Source organism: Pongo abelii, chromosome 7 (genome assembly GCF_028885655.2).
Source record: "Pongo abelii isolate AG06213 chromosome 7, NHGRI_mPonAbe1-v2.0_pri, whole genome shotgun sequence".
Lineage (NCBI taxonomy): Eukaryota > Metazoa > Chordata > Mammalia > Primates > Hominidae > Pongo > Pongo abelii.
In genome coordinates, this window is record NC_071992.2 from 81,337,434 (window position 1) to 81,352,770 (window position 15,337).

General features: G+C 44.6%; 1 long non-coding RNA gene across 3 annotated transcripts in view; it reads right to left on the bottom strand.

The window, feature by feature from the left end:
- Positions 1-2,757: 2,757 nt before the first annotated feature.
- The window catches only part of LOC129061029 (uncharacterized), an 80,650-nt gene continuing 68,070 nt past the window's right edge, over positions 2,758-15,337 (bottom strand). For all 3 annotated transcript variants that reach the window (XR_010141168.1, XR_008527985.2, XR_010141169.1), the window contains 2 exons: positions 13,152-13,264; positions 2,758-5,434 (listed from right to left, as the gene is read on the bottom strand). This is a non-coding gene — a long non-coding RNA (uncharacterized LOC129061029). The remainder of the gene's footprint in view (positions 5,435-13,151; positions 13,265-15,337) is intronic.

A 15,337-nucleotide genomic window follows, 5' to 3' on the forward strand; every position in this document is an offset into this window, starting at 1 on the left:
CCTTTCATTCCTGCATACATTCTCTATACCTGTTGACAAGCTGCCCTGTGGTGTATCATCTGTAGGGCCAATTAATCAAGGATTATTTGAAAAACATTTTGGAAGAAAAAAAATCAAGCAATGGATAAAATTTAGCGGATTTACCTAGCTGTCAAATTGCATAATGCCGAAAAGTAGAGCAACAGGAAAGTGGGTAAGAAGAGCTAAACCATAAGGGTTCCCTTCCTTCCACTTTTGTACCAGGCCTGCCCTTATTTCATAATCAGTTTTCTTGCTGGCATGGTGGTTCACACCTGTAATCCCAGCACTTTGGGAGGCTGAGGCATGAGGATTGTTTGAGCCCAGGGACCAGCCTGGGCAACATAGTGTGACCCCATCTTTACAAAACAATTTAAGATTAACTGGGCATGGTGGCATGGGCCTATAGTCCCAGCTACTCAGGAGGCTGAGGTGGGAGGATCACCTGAGCCCGGGAGGTCAAGGCTGTAGTGAGCGGTGGTCACGCCACTGCACACCAGCCTGGGTGACAGAGCAAGGCCCTGTCTCAAAAAAAAAAAAAAAAGAAAAAAGTGTTCTTTCATGGTGATGTGTCTTAGTCCTCCTCCATTACGTGTCTGTATTCCCTAAAGTCTATATCCTTCCTCCTAGCACAATGTCATACACATATCTCTCTTATTTTTCTTTTTTTTTTTTTTTTTTTTTGAGACAGAGTCTTGCTCTGTCGCCCAGGCTGGAGTGCAGTGGCGCTATCTCGGCTCACTGCAAGCTCTGCCTCCCATGTTCACACCATTCTCCTGCCTCAGCCTCCCGAGTAGCTGGAACTACAGGTGCCCGCCACCACGCCCGGCTAATTTTTTTGCATTTTTAGTAGAGATGGGGTTTCACCATGTTAGCCAGGATGATCTTGATCTCCTGACCTCATGATCCACCCGCCTCAGCCTCCCTAAGTACTGGGATTACAGGCTTGAGCCACCGAGCCCGGCCATATCTCTCTTATTTTTCCAAAAAAGAATGACTGGATGGATGGATAGATGAAAGAAACATATATATATATATGTGATAGGTAGATATACAGACGATTGAGAGAGAGAAAGAGAGAGAGATGTGCGTTTCTTCCTATACTTAATCCATTTGAAAGATAAGTAGCTAGTTTTTCACAAACATTCACGATCTCAGTTATGGAAATCTCTGGGTTTCACCCAAATCAGTTTTCTGTGCAGGCATAGGCTTCTTGTGTATTTCATTACAATACAAATTTTCTTTTCAATTTCCACTAAAATTTTATCTCTCATTTGATGAGCAATTTTCATGCTAGCTGAGACACCAGCTGAAGCTGTTTTACAAAGTGTTTTTTCTTTATTTCTTTCTTTGGAGAGTATATGGCGAATTGCTTGTATTCATAGAACCGGGTCACTGCTGAATTTTACATTCTACTGTTTCATTTACCCCAGACTTCGGTTTTCTAGTTAAGAACTAAAACTGTCTTTGATCTCCACTTTCTGTTTACTTCTGTCAACAATACTTGGTCACCCTTCCTTTCAAATCTTTTTTTTTTTTTTTAACCACAAAAAAATCAGTTTTCTTTTACTTCATGAATACCACCATGAGATGTGGAGGCCTGGACAGTCAGCTAGGTGAACTCACTAAGCATCTTGACCTCAGACCAGTCTGGAAATATGACACATCATGGCACTTGGTCCCTACTTGAGTCCCCATGACATAATGTCTCAACTTGCAAGTCACCTTCATACATATTTGTATTACTTGTCTCAGCATAAATGAAATGCTTCAGTAACAACCAAATCTCTTATGTATAACCATCTAAAGAGAGGCATCAATATTTCAAACATTTTCTATAAAGTAAGATAGTGAGCAGATTTGGGGGTTTTGTTCTCCAACATTTTTTTTCCAGTGTCTATTGGAGATAACACCATTCACTTTAAGCTTTAGAGATGAAGGAATATTTTTAATAAGGAGTGATGTCAAATAGTGTACGCTATAAAGTAGTATGTGTAACCCAAATAAAGTATCCTTGCTTTTCAGTTTCTATTCAACAGTTCAAAAACGAGCCTGTTGGATTTCTGAACTTGATTTTGAGGCTTGAGCATATAGAGTACTACTTGCTTTTCTGGAATTACTTGGCTTGAGTTACACCCTGTGAAATATTCCAGAGATTGCTGTCTATTCATTTTGAATCTATGTAATTCTAAGATAAATCAGATAACACTAAAGATACTTCCTTTACTGCCCAGAAATAGATTGAGCTTCAATTTCAAGTCTGTTATTAAAACTGCAAATGCTTCCCCTAGGAAATCTCCTTCAAGATTGTCCTTGAAGAATGGAAGCTGCTCCTGGGCTGAGTATTCTTTTTTCTTCCTCATTGGCCCTTGATCTTTCTGCTTTCATCTTGATCTCAGCCCAGCTTGTGCCTCATTAAAACCACCTCACTGTGGACTGATGAATGAAAAGGAAATCCATGCCATATAAAAGAAACCTCTTCCTGACAACCCAGCACCATAAAAGACAAAATCCCTTCATTGATAACAATGCTAACGTTGGGGCAACACTTGAGTGGATTTTCAAAGCCCTCAGTTCCATGGGCATTCCCTCCTTAGAGCTCTGAGGTTGGCAATTCTTACTGTGAAGTGATGGTAATTATCCGTCCAGACCTCTTGACTATTGTGAGACAATCCTGGGACCTCCATTCAGGGCATTAGATGTAACTAAGCTTCTAATTATCACATTATGCAGCCTTGAAATAAATTGAAATCTGAGATTTCATTCAATTAAGAAAAGGCACCCGGAGTCCACTTAGCGATGCAGTGCCGACTAGAGCTGCTCATGGCTCAGACCCAGCTGTACCTAAGTGGCGATGTGGCTTCTCCACCATGCTCACACTTTACAGTGATTGCTTTATCCAAATCAACTGGGCAGCAGTGTGTCCATTATTAAGAGACCTGTATCAGTCCATTCTTTTCACAAAACAGACACTCTCACATAATCACTGAGGGATGTAAGCATCATTTGAGTTTACTTTACAGCAGTTTTCCCAATGTCAGATGTCAGAATGCCCTAAGGTGCATATTAAAATATCCTACTCCAGACCCACCAAAGCAAATTTTCCAGGAGATTCTTATGCTCAGGAATGTATGGGAAACACCAGTTTCATAGCAATCTTTATCTTTAAAATGGGTGCAAAAACACAATTCACTTTTATCCCAAACATTTATGAGGTGAATAATGTGTCCTTCCTGCAATATTCTCTGACAGATACAAAGAGAAATTAAATAATAAATTAATAATAAAATATGTCCGTCTTATGTACCAGGTGCTTTGTATAGTCATCTCCAGATTTTCACAACAACTATATGAGGTAAATTGTAGTTTCCCATCTTATGGGTAAGAAACTGAGGCTGAGAAAGAATAAGTCACTTGCTTAGTTGCATAGCTAGTAAATGGTGGAATCCCATTCATTACAGCTCCTCATCCCATGTGCCAATCATTACTCTCCCTGGTTTCCCTTTCTCCTCAAGCAAGATAAGATGTGTGCTTGGAGCACAATACAAGACAAAACGTGTGTGGGCCCCGTGAGGCTGGAAACGCCGAGTTCTAACAGCGCTAAGCGAAGAACTATTGATGTAGTCTCCATCGAGTCAGAAAGACTTCAAGGAGGAAGCAAAGGGGACAGGTAAGATGAGGTAGGTGGGAAAAAGGGAGTGTTATAGGGAGGTGGAAGGGCAATAGGGAAAAGAAGATATTGCTTTTTAATAACAATAACAATAAGCATTTACTAAGCACTGAAATGCCAGGCAGTTTCTCTGTGCTTTAAATGTGTTCTCACGTTTAGTTTAATGCTCACATCAGCCCAGTGAGAGCAGGGACTCAAAGCCCCCTTTCGACTTTTTGAAGTCCCTTGTCACAGAGAACAACTAAAGTTCTGTCCACTTTTTTCCTTCTCTCCCCTTGACCCTTGTGAGGAAATTCACACTCCAGCAAAGAAATTCACACAGAGTGAACCTTCTGCAGATGGGCCAGCTGGTGCTGGGAGAGGGCCCAGTCCAAACGTTGGGAACCCCAGTGAAAGCTTTATTTCATGTTGCTAAGCAAATGCTGAAGTATGTGGAGCTTATGTAAACCACTTGAAGTGGACTAAATTGTTCATAATAATTAAATGTTCTCGGCTCTTCAGAAAGTTCCACGGCCATTAGTCATGTTCTTTGATCCATGAACTTGCTCTCCTCAGAATGTGAATCAGAGGTGAGTCCCCTTTGTGTGTGACACTGAAGGGCCCTGAGACAGGGGTTGGTGCGGGTGACAGGGGTGGTGGGTTAAGCATGGCCAGCGCTGCTCAGAGAGACAGGACCATTTCTCGGCTTTGTAACTGTCTTTAATGTTCTTTTTAAAAACTTTACACTAAGAATTGCACAGAACTGGGGACTGGACTTAAGATGATTGAATTTGGTCTCCCTCCAGTGCCCCATCCTTCCCTTCCCTGGCACCCAGCATCTTTATGCCCCGGGCACCAATGTTGTCAGGGGAACCTGACCCAGGAGGCAGACTTGCTATGTGCCGCAGCTGGTATTCTTCCTCTCTCACTTCCTTGCAATCTCTTATCAAAACTCAATAGCATAGAGTCCCATTCCATCACTGCTAAAGGATAATGATGAGAAAGGAACAAACTGTCCCTGTTCTAGGAGGCACATCACAGGTGCTCTTCAAAAATTAACTCTTCCAATATTCACCATAACTTTAGGAGTAAGAAATATTTTAATTGATGAGGAAAATAAGGAGAGGTTGAGTGATGGAAGTTTATGTTGTTAATAAGCGACAGAGACAAGATATGAATCCAGGACCAAGTCAAAAGTCAATCATTTTCTACTGTACGTGAATTAGTTTGGGTCCTTGGAGAAGCAGACGCAGAGTCAGGATTAAACATGCAAACGATTTACTGGGGAGCCCATGTTAAGGAAAGGGGAGGGAGCAGGAGGAGGCAAGGAGATCCTGCAGGTGGAAATGCAGGTCTGGCCCCTGTGAAGGAGAAGGAAAAGGGCAGGGATGGGCTGGGAGACCTTTAGCCACAGCACAGTTCCTAGAAAGGTTAGGCCAGCTGATGGGGAGCCCTGAGCCAAAGTGGCCTGTTGGAAGAGTCCTACATCTCTAGGGAGATCTAGAGGTCTTTAAGAGCATTAGGACCGTGCCATGCTCAGCCCTGGGCTGGGAGCAGCCTGGGGGATGTTGGCCTCGCTGTGAACAGGTGGTAGACCCAGATAGGAGCTGCTGGGCTGTCAGTCAATGTTCTCTGCAGCAGGAGATCCGAGGTCCGAGTTGTGCCTCTTCATGGCCACCACAGTCACAGTCACCCTATTACACAGCAAGATCTACTTTACACAGATTCGGGAAGCAGCTCCTCCATGGATCCCATAGGTCACTCTTCCTGAGGAGAGATTTGGATGAGAGAGTTTAGGAATAGGAACTACAGTGCTTCTTGTTAGTCCTGGGACCACATCTGGTTCTCATCCTCTGCCTCCTCCACTGTCCATTCAAAGGTCCCTCATCCTCAGCTATCACTTAGGTGGGGCTCAGAGGACAGGGCTGTGGCATGTGTCCATTCACAGTCGAAATGGGGCACGGGAGTATTAGTAGGTATCCAAGTGGATGCCCTGGGTTCTGGGTTATGCAAATTCTTCCCTGTCCCCATTGTATAGAAGCACCGTATCTCCTCCTGCTGACAGGGGCAGTGACGCCCACCAGGATGGTGAGCCCTCTTTCCCACCAGCTGGTCCTTTGACACAAGGAGTCCAAAGTGCCTTTGTGGCAATCTTAGCTTATAGTGCAATGGGACCCTTGTTGTGCCCTCTTGCAAGAGAACACCCCCCACTGGGAACTCCCAATTGTGAGAAAAGGAATCACAAAATCCCTGTGTACCATTAGGAGTGATAAGTAGAGCCACTCCTGCTTTCACCTCTTGGTTCCAGACCCATGCATTCTTCCATAAGGAACACAGTGGCATATATAGGCCTCTGATTTAACGTATGCATGGCTACAGCCTGGAGGATGGCACCCACTCTCCGAATGCTGCCTTCAAGCTGGCTTTTGAGCTATGCCTTTAGGAGGCCATTCCAGTCCTCCACAAGGCTGGCTTCTTCTGGATTTGATGTGTGATACATGGTCATGGGACCACTCCTGTACCCACAGCTAGTTCCCTGGTCAGGTGTTATATTGTGTGCGAGCCCATCCCTGTGAATAGGATATTCTGTAAGTCCAGTGATTGTGCTGGCTGAGGGGCTGACATGGAAAGGCAAACCATGTCCAGAACAGGTGTCTATTCCTGTGATAATAAGTTGCCAACCCTTCGGGATAGAAGGGGCTCAATGTAGTTGGCTTGCCACAAGAGGCTATCTGACCCCTCAAGGAATATTGCCATACCAGGGGCTCAGTGTATTGTCTGTGGCTGACAGGTTGCACACTCAGGCAGTAGTAACTCCCATGCTAATTGGGACTCCCTGCTTCTGGGCCCAAACTCAACTTCCATCTCCTTCCCTCCGTGCATGTGCCCTTTCTGCCAGTTATGGTGGCTGATGGCAAAGGCTGCTAACCTCATCGGGCTGAGCCACTTTGTCTACTTGGTTATTCAAGTAACCAAGTAACCAGGTGAATGCTTTCTGGTGCATGCTAATATGTGATACAAATGTGTTCCCACATCAGTACATCCATTCCCATGCCTGTAGCCCAGACCTCTTTGTCTCCAGTCTCCCAGTTCTCCCCTTACCAGATGTCCAGGCCATTGGCCACTGCCCAAAAATCTACTTCTGTGATATATATTATCATCCCCGACCTCAGAAGAGCACCATCAACAAGCCCTGTAGACTCAGATTTCCCAACAGCCATGGTGACTGCCATGTCATCTGGGCCCTCCCCAGAATGTAAGCCTCTGATTGGTCTCCTGGTCTTGCATAATACACCCACTCTAGCATGCCTACTTGCCTGCGCTTTTTTATGCCTTCCTCTACTGTCTGCCAAGGAAACTTTTGCATTTTCACTTTGCTCAGCAAGGGCCATCACTCTTTCCAGGTTTCTATGAGCCACTCTAGCAATGAATTTGCCCCATCCCCCAGGGTCGTCACTAGTGTTCAATCCCATGTCTCAACAAAGGGTGCCCAAGAAAATGAGTTTTTGTTAATCATATACTCCAGCCCCTTTGATCCAGCACCCTCAAAATCTGTTTCCAGGAGTACTCCTCTGATAGCAGCTACATTCTAGCAAGTCCTGAAGCCTCTTCAGTGTATAATCTCTTTCCTCCTTCTCAAGCCCAGCAAGTCCTCAGCCAGATAATGCTGGGATTTAACCTGATGTTCACCTGGCAGCCAGGTGAGGACATGGGAGCAGCTCCTGTTGACCTGTGGAGGAGAGGTCTCTGCAGCCTCTCCCACAGAGGAGAAGCACTAGCTTGTTCTAAGAAAGGGTGGGTTGCCTTGGCAAACTCAGAGGATTTGGGGCAGTCTTCAGAGACTTCCACTTAGATGTCTCCCTTCCATGTTCCAGGGCCCCAGGTTTTCTCATCCAGGGCCCTGACCTTAGCATAACAGACCTGCTCTGCAATTCTAAGTAACTGTCTAACTGATAGACGCTGCTCAGCTGTGTCCAGTGTCAGCTGCAAGAGATGGGGGTCTCTTTGTTCACTGCCAAAGAGAACCTCTGGCTCTCACATTTAGCCTTTAACTGCTTGTCAAGGCCTCAGCTTCTCACTAGAAAGGCTCCCATCTCATCCTCTGCAGGGCATCAGTGCAAATGAGTAGTAACCAGCCAACCCCACTGCCCTTGTAGACATCTCCCCTGCCCCTACAATTTTCAAACTCCTGAATCATTACTCCTGCAAGGTGGCTCTCGTCACTGGGGAGTTTTCCAGGTTACCATGGGTAAAAAGTTTAGTATTTGGGCCTTCACTCTGTGCCAGAGATCACTCATTTTCTATCTATCACACAGGATGGTGCCCTCTTTGCCTTCCAGGCTGTAAGTAAGCCCATCTTACAACCTCATTTTACCACCTGTCTTTTCACCCAACTCCTGACATCACTTGTGTTAGTTTGGGTCCTCCAGGGGTTAAGTATGCAAGAGGTTTGTTGGAGGAAATGCCTGTGAAGGATAAAGGGGAGGGAGCAGGAAGAGGCAGGCAGAGCCTTCAGGCCACAATGCAGGTTGAATGCCTGCGAAGGAGACCAGGAGGGAGGGGACTGGATAGAAAGAGTCTGGGACTGCAGCACAGTTCCTAGAAAAGTTCAGCCAGCTGATGCGGAGCCCTTGAATCAGAGTCGTGTGTCGGAGGAGTCTCGCATCTCTCAGGAATGGACCTGTAGTAATACCACCACCATGGTCAGTCACTAGCTGGGAGCAGTCCACAGGAAATGTAGCATAGGGGCAAACACAGTGGACGATCCAGAGTGCTAACTGCTGGGGGCGTCAGCCAATGATGCTCCCTACAGCAGAACTCAGCAGCGCATTATCATGAGCACCTCAATAATACACTAATGCCCACACTAAGTCTGGCCATGATGTTAAAGATAGATAATGGCTTGAGATGTTAGTCACCCTAGATAACATTCACATTTTGATAGCTATGTATAAAAAAAATTACAACAATAGAGAATAGAGGGATTTTAAGATGTATAGCAGGACCAATGGGAAAAAAATAATTTAGGGCAATTGAATCTCCCTTGGCACTCCTCAAATCAGATCACATAGGAAGCTACTCTGTATGGTGCCATTTTTGAAGAAATACATGCCCTTGATAACCTTATAAAATGGAAATGATACCATTTTAGAATTCAAAGGAAGATGGTTCAATTAGGGAGTTGGGAATGAAATGCTCAAAACAAAGTCATTTCTGCCTTCCTATCTTGGGCAGAGAGGTGAATAGTGTTACAGTTGAATGAAGCAATTTTTCCACCTGCATTTTTAATAGCCAGGGAAAGAGAATGGTGATGGCAGTCTGCAAAGACTCTTAAAATTGGAAAGGACCCAATAAATCATGTTCATTGTACATTGACCTCCTATTTAGCAGTAAAACCTGTGCAAGATTCTCACCCTCAATTCCTAAGAGGTTAATTGTCCTAGACTTGCATGCCTCCAGTGACAGGGACTTCACTGCTTCCTGAGATAGCCAATTTTGTGGTTAGACTGCTCTAGTTTTATAATGCTGTTTTCAAAAGTAATTGAATCAGTGCTCTTTGCCACACTTGGCCATGTATTATCAAATATTATCTCACTGACTGTCTAAAGTTATCAGGGAGGGAGAAATTTTTTTTCTGTTTCATAAAAGGGGAGCCTGAGATTCAGAGTGACTAAGTGGTTTGCTCAATGTCACACAACTGGAATTCAATTCCAAGCCCGGTTCTCTTCCTCCATCTCCCTGCAAACGCCTTAGAGTGTGCTTGAATCTGTCTCTAATTTTCACTTCTACTGATTCTAGTTCACACTCAGAAATCTCACAGTACAAGCCTACTCTTATCATACACGTGATCCTTCCAGTGTCTGGGTCAGTCCTTGCATTATACTGTATGTCATTTTAGTTTCCAGGTTAAATGCCCAATTTCTACTGTTTCTCAAATGCATCATTCCCAGATATCCTCAGACAGTCTCACCCAGATGCATTTCAGGTTTCTAATATCCCTTTTAATGTGGCACATCTTGAACTGAGCACATCCTCCAGGCATGTTATGACTTGTGCGATGTGGAAACAAGCTATCACCTTTCTTTCCCCACACACTGTACTTCTGTTGATGCAATGACATCATGCTATTGACTCAAAAAACATATAAGCAATTAATGCCACTAAATCCTTTTTCACACAGGCAGCTATTAAATTGTATCTTCCTCATTCTGTACAGATACTACGAGTTTTTTTAATCATATTCATCTGCTTAACTTACAAATGTTCCAAAAATATTGTTCCAGACTGTTAAAATTGATAGTCTTGGTTTTTTTATTTGTTTGTTGTTGTTGTTGTTGTTGTTGTTTTTGAGACAGAGTTTTGCTGTTGTTGCCCAGGCTGGAGTGTAATGGCGCAATCTCGGCTCACCGCAACCTCCGCCTCCTGGATTCAAGCGATTCTCCTACCTCAGCCTCCCGAGTAGCTGGGGTTACAGGCATGTGCCACCATGCCCGGCAAATTTTGTATTTTTAGTAGAGATGGGGTTTCTCCATGTTGGTCAGGCTGGTCTCGAACTCTCGACCTCAGGTGATCCACCCGCCTCAGCCTCCCAAAATGCTGGGATTACAAGTGTGAGCCACTGCACCTGACCAAAATTGTTAGTCCTGTTAACATGATTTCAATGCCATTTTTAATTTCAATTGAAAATGACCTGATTTCAGATGCTACCAAATCACATCATCATCAATAAATTAGTATTTTTTGAGAGAGCCTGTCCCACTACCACATATTGCAGGGCCTACTAAAATGTGACATTTTTTAGGCCTGATGCAATGACTCATGCATGTAATCACAGCACTTTGGGAGGCCAAGGCAGGTGGATCCCTTGAGGTCAGGAGTTCAAGACCAGCCTGGACAATATAGCGAAACCCCGTCTCTACTAAAAATACAAAAATTAGCTGGGCGTGGTGGCATGTGCCAGTAATCCCAGCTACTTGGAAGACTGAAGCACGAGAATCACTTGAGCCTGGGAGGCAGAGGTTGCAGTGAGCCAAGATCACGCCCACTGCACTTCAGCCTGGGCAATGCAGTGAAACTCCATCTCAAACAAAATGTAGTATCTTAGTCTATTTTATGCTATTATATTAGAATACCACAGACTAGATAATTTATAATGAACAGAAATTTATTTGGCTTGCAGTTCTGGAGTCTAGGAAGTCCAAGATCAAGGCATGACATCTGGTAAGGGCCTTCTCATTATGTTGTAACATCCAAAAGGCATCAAATGGCAAGAGAGCACAAAAGAAGGCCAACCTCAATTTTATAACAAACCCACTCCCACAACAACATTAATCTATTCATGAGGACAGAGCCCTCATGACCTGATCACCCCTTAAAGGTCCTACCTCTGAATACTATCACAATTAGCCATTAAGTTTCAACACCTAAATTATGGAGGAGACATATTCAAACCACAGCATTCTACCCCCTCCCCCTTATGTGCTTCTCACGTGCAAAATATACTCATTCCATCTTCATAACCCCAAAATCTTAACTTGTTCCAACATCAAAAGTCCAAAGTCCAGTGTCTCATCTGAATCAGATATGGATGAGACTCAAGGCATGATTAATTCCAAGGCAAATTTCTCTTTAGCTGTCAGTCTGTGAAATTAACAAGTTACATGCTTCCAAAATATAATAGTGGGACAGGCCTAGGATAGACATTCCCATTGCAAGAGGGAGAACTAGGCAAAAAGAGAGGGATAACTAGTTCCAAATAAGTCCAAAACCCAACAGCAAAAACAACATTGAGTCTTAAAGCTGGAGAATAACCTCTTTGACTCCATCTTCCCCATTCTGGACATGCTGGGGTGGGAGTTGGTCTCCCAAGGCCTCAGGTGGCTCCACCCTTATGGAACTCTGTGCCAGGAATCAAGGTCAAAGACCAAATACAGTTTATTATTATGCCATAGCCCAAAATGAGAAACAGCCCAGATGTCCTTCAACAGGTGAATGGTTTAAAAACTGTGATATAACAATATCATGGAGTACTACTCAGCAATTAAAAGGAATAAGCAATTTATGCTCATAACAACTTGGCTTTGCTGGGCTCAGTTCACCCAGCAGCTCTAATAGATTGAAGTCTTGTCCCTGCAGCTTTTCCAGGCTGGAGTTGCATGCTGGTGACCTTACAATTCTAGGGTCTTTGAGGCTGCCACACTCCCACAGCTCCGCTAAGCATTGCCCTCATAGGGACTCTCCATGGTGGGTCTGCCCCTATGATAAGTCTCTGCCTGAGTCCCTAGGATGTCCACAATATCTTTTGAAATCTAAGTGGAGGTTGCCATGGACCCACAGCCCTTACATGGGGTTGAATCTGAGTGTCTGCAGATTCAGCACTACATGAATGCTGCCAAAGCTTACTGCTTGCACCCTTCAGAGCTATGGCATGGGCCACACTTGGGACTTCTGGAGCCACGGTTGGGGAACTTGAGGAGCACTGCACCAGAATGTAAGGAGCAAAGTCTCAAGGCAGTGCAGGGTAGCAAATGGTGAGGTCCTGGAGGCACAGCTCTGGAAACCTTGCCCTCAAAGTCCTAGCTTGCGCTGAAGATCTCTGAAATGACTTTGAGGTCATTCTCCCATTGTCTTGATGAATAGAATCTGGCTTCCTTCTACCCACATTAATCTCTTAGAAAATGGTCACTTGGCCACACCTTTAGTATTCTTCCTCCCAACATGCTTTTTTAATTCTCTTACATGGCCAGGCTGAGCATTTTCCAAATCTTTTCATTCTGCTTCCCTTTTAATTATAAATCTCATTTTTAAAATAATTTATCTCAAGATGGCCAAATAGGAACAGCTCCAGTCTGCAGCTCCCAGCGAGATCAACACAGAAGGTGAGTGATTTCTGCATTTCCAACTGAGGTACCCAATTCATCTAATTGGAACTGGTTGGACAGTGGGTGCAGCCCACGGACGGCAAGCCAAAGCAGGGTGGGGCATCACCTCACCCGGGAAGCACGAGGGGTCGGGGAATATCTTCTCCCCTATCCAAGGGAAGCCATGAAGGACTGAACCTGAGGAACCATGCACTCCAGCCCAGATACCGTGCTTTTCCCATGGTCTTTGCAACCTGCAGACCAGGAGATCCCCTCCAGTGCCTACCCCACCAGGGCCCTGGGTTTCAAGCACAAACCTGGGCGGCCGTTTGGGCAGTCGCCGAACTAGCTGCAGGAATTCTTTTTTTTTTTCCCATACCCCAGTGGCATGTGGAATGCCAGTGAGACAGAAATGTTCACTCCCCTGGAAAGGGGTGCTGAAGCCAGGGAGCCAAGTGGTCTGGCTTGGGGGATCCCACCCCCATGGAGCCCAGCAAACTAAGATCTACTGGCTTGAAATTCTCGCTGCCAGCACAGCAGCAGTCTGAGATCAACCTGGAACGCTGGAGTTTGGTTGGGGGAGGGGTGTCCGCCATTGCTGCCGGTTGAGGAGGCGGTTTTACCTTCACAGTGTAAACAAAGCCTCTGGGAAGTTCAAACTGGGTGGAGCCCACTGCAGCTCAGCAAGGCCCTTGCAGCCAGACTGCCAGATTTCTCCTCTTTGGGCAGGGCATCTCTGAAAAAAAAGGCAACAGCCCCCGTCAGGGACTTACAGATAAAACCCCATCTCCCTGGGACAGAGCACCCGGGGGGAAGGGATGGCTGTGAGCGCAGCTTCAGCAGACTTAAATGTCCCTGCCTGATGGCTCTGAAGAGAGCAGCGGACCTCCCAGCACACCATCTGAGCTCTGCTAAGGGCCAGAATGACTCAAGTGAGTCCCTGACCCCCATGTATCCTGACTGGGAGACACCTCCCAGTAGGGGCTGACAGACACCTCATACAGGAGAGCTCTGGCTGGCATCTGGCAGGTGCCCCTCTGGGACGAAGCTTCCAGAGGAAAGAACAGGCAGCAATCTTTGCTGTTCTGCAGCCCCCACTGGTGATACCCAGGCAGACAGGGTCTGCAGCGGACCTCCAGCAGACTCACTCCAGCAGACCTGCAGCAAAGGGGCCTGACTATTAGAAGGAAAACTAACAAACAGAAAGGAATAGCACATCCACTCAAAGACCCCATCTGAAGGTCACCAACATCAAAGACCAAAGTTAGATAAATCCACAAAGATGGGAAGAAACCAGTGCAAAAAGGATGAAAATTCCAAAAACCAGAATGCCTCTTCTCCTTCAAAGGCTCACAACTCCTCACCAGCAAGGGAACAAAACTGGATGGAGAATGAGTTTGACAAATTGACAGAAGAAGGCTTCAGAAGGTGGGTAATAACAAACTCCTCCTAGCTAAAGAAGCATGTTCTAACCCAATGCAAGAAAACTAAGAACCTTGAAAAAAGGTTATATGAATTGTTAACTAAAATAACCAGTTTAGAGAAGAATATAAATGACCTGATGGAGCGGAAAAACACAGCACAAGAACTTTGTGAAGCACACACTAGTATCCATAGCCAAATCCATCAAGCAGAAGAAAGGATATAAGAGATTGAAGATCAACTTAATGAAATAAAGCAAGAAGACAAGATTAGAGAAAAAAGAATAAAAAGGAATGAACAAAGCGTGCAAGAAATATGGGACTATGTGAAAAGACCAAACCTACATTTGATTGGTGTACCTGAAAGTGATGGGAAGAATGGAACCAAACTGGAAAACACTCTTCAGGATATTATCCAGGAGAACTTCCCCAACCTAGCAAGACAGGCCAACATTCAAATTCAGGAAATACAGAGAACACCACAAAGATACTTCTCAAGAAGAGCAACCCTAAGACACATAATCGTCAGATTCACCAAAGTTGAAATGAAGGAAAAAATGTTAAGGGTAGCCAGAAAGAAAGGTCGGGTTACCCCCAAAAGGAAGCCCATCAGACTAACACCAGATCTCTTGGCAGAAACCCTACAAGCCAGAAGAGAGTTGGGGCCAATATTCAACATTCTTGAAGAAAAGAATTTTCAACCCAGAATTTCATAGCAAAACTAAGCTTCAAAAGCAAAGGAGAGATAAAATATTTTATAGACAAGCAAATGCTGAGAGATTTTGTCACCACCAGGCCTGCCTTACAAGAGCTCCTGAAGGAAGCACTAAACAGGGAAAGGAACAACCAGTACTAGCCACTGCAAAAACATACCAAATTGTAAAGACCATCAATGCTATGAAGAAACTGCATCAACTAATGGGCAAAATAACCAGCTAGCATCATAATGACATAATCAAATTCACACGTGACAATATTAACCTTAAATGTAAATGGGCTAAATGCCCCAATTAAAAGGCACAGACTGACAAATTGGATAGAGTCAAGACCCATCAGTGTGCTGTATTCAGGAGACCCACCTCATGTGCAAAGACACACATAGGCTCAAAATAAAGGGGTGGAGGAAAATTCACCAAGCAAATGGAAAGCAAAAAGAAAAAAAAAAAAAAAAAAAAAGCAGGAGTTGCAATCTTAATCTCTGATAAAACAGATTTTAAACCAGCAAAGATCAAAAGAGACAAAGAAGGGCATTACATAATGGTAAAGGGATCAATGCAACAAGAAGCATTAACTTTCCTAAATATATGTGCACCCAACACAGGGGCACCTAGATTCATAAAGCAAGTTCTTAGGGACTTACAAAGAGATTTAGACTCCCACACAATAAT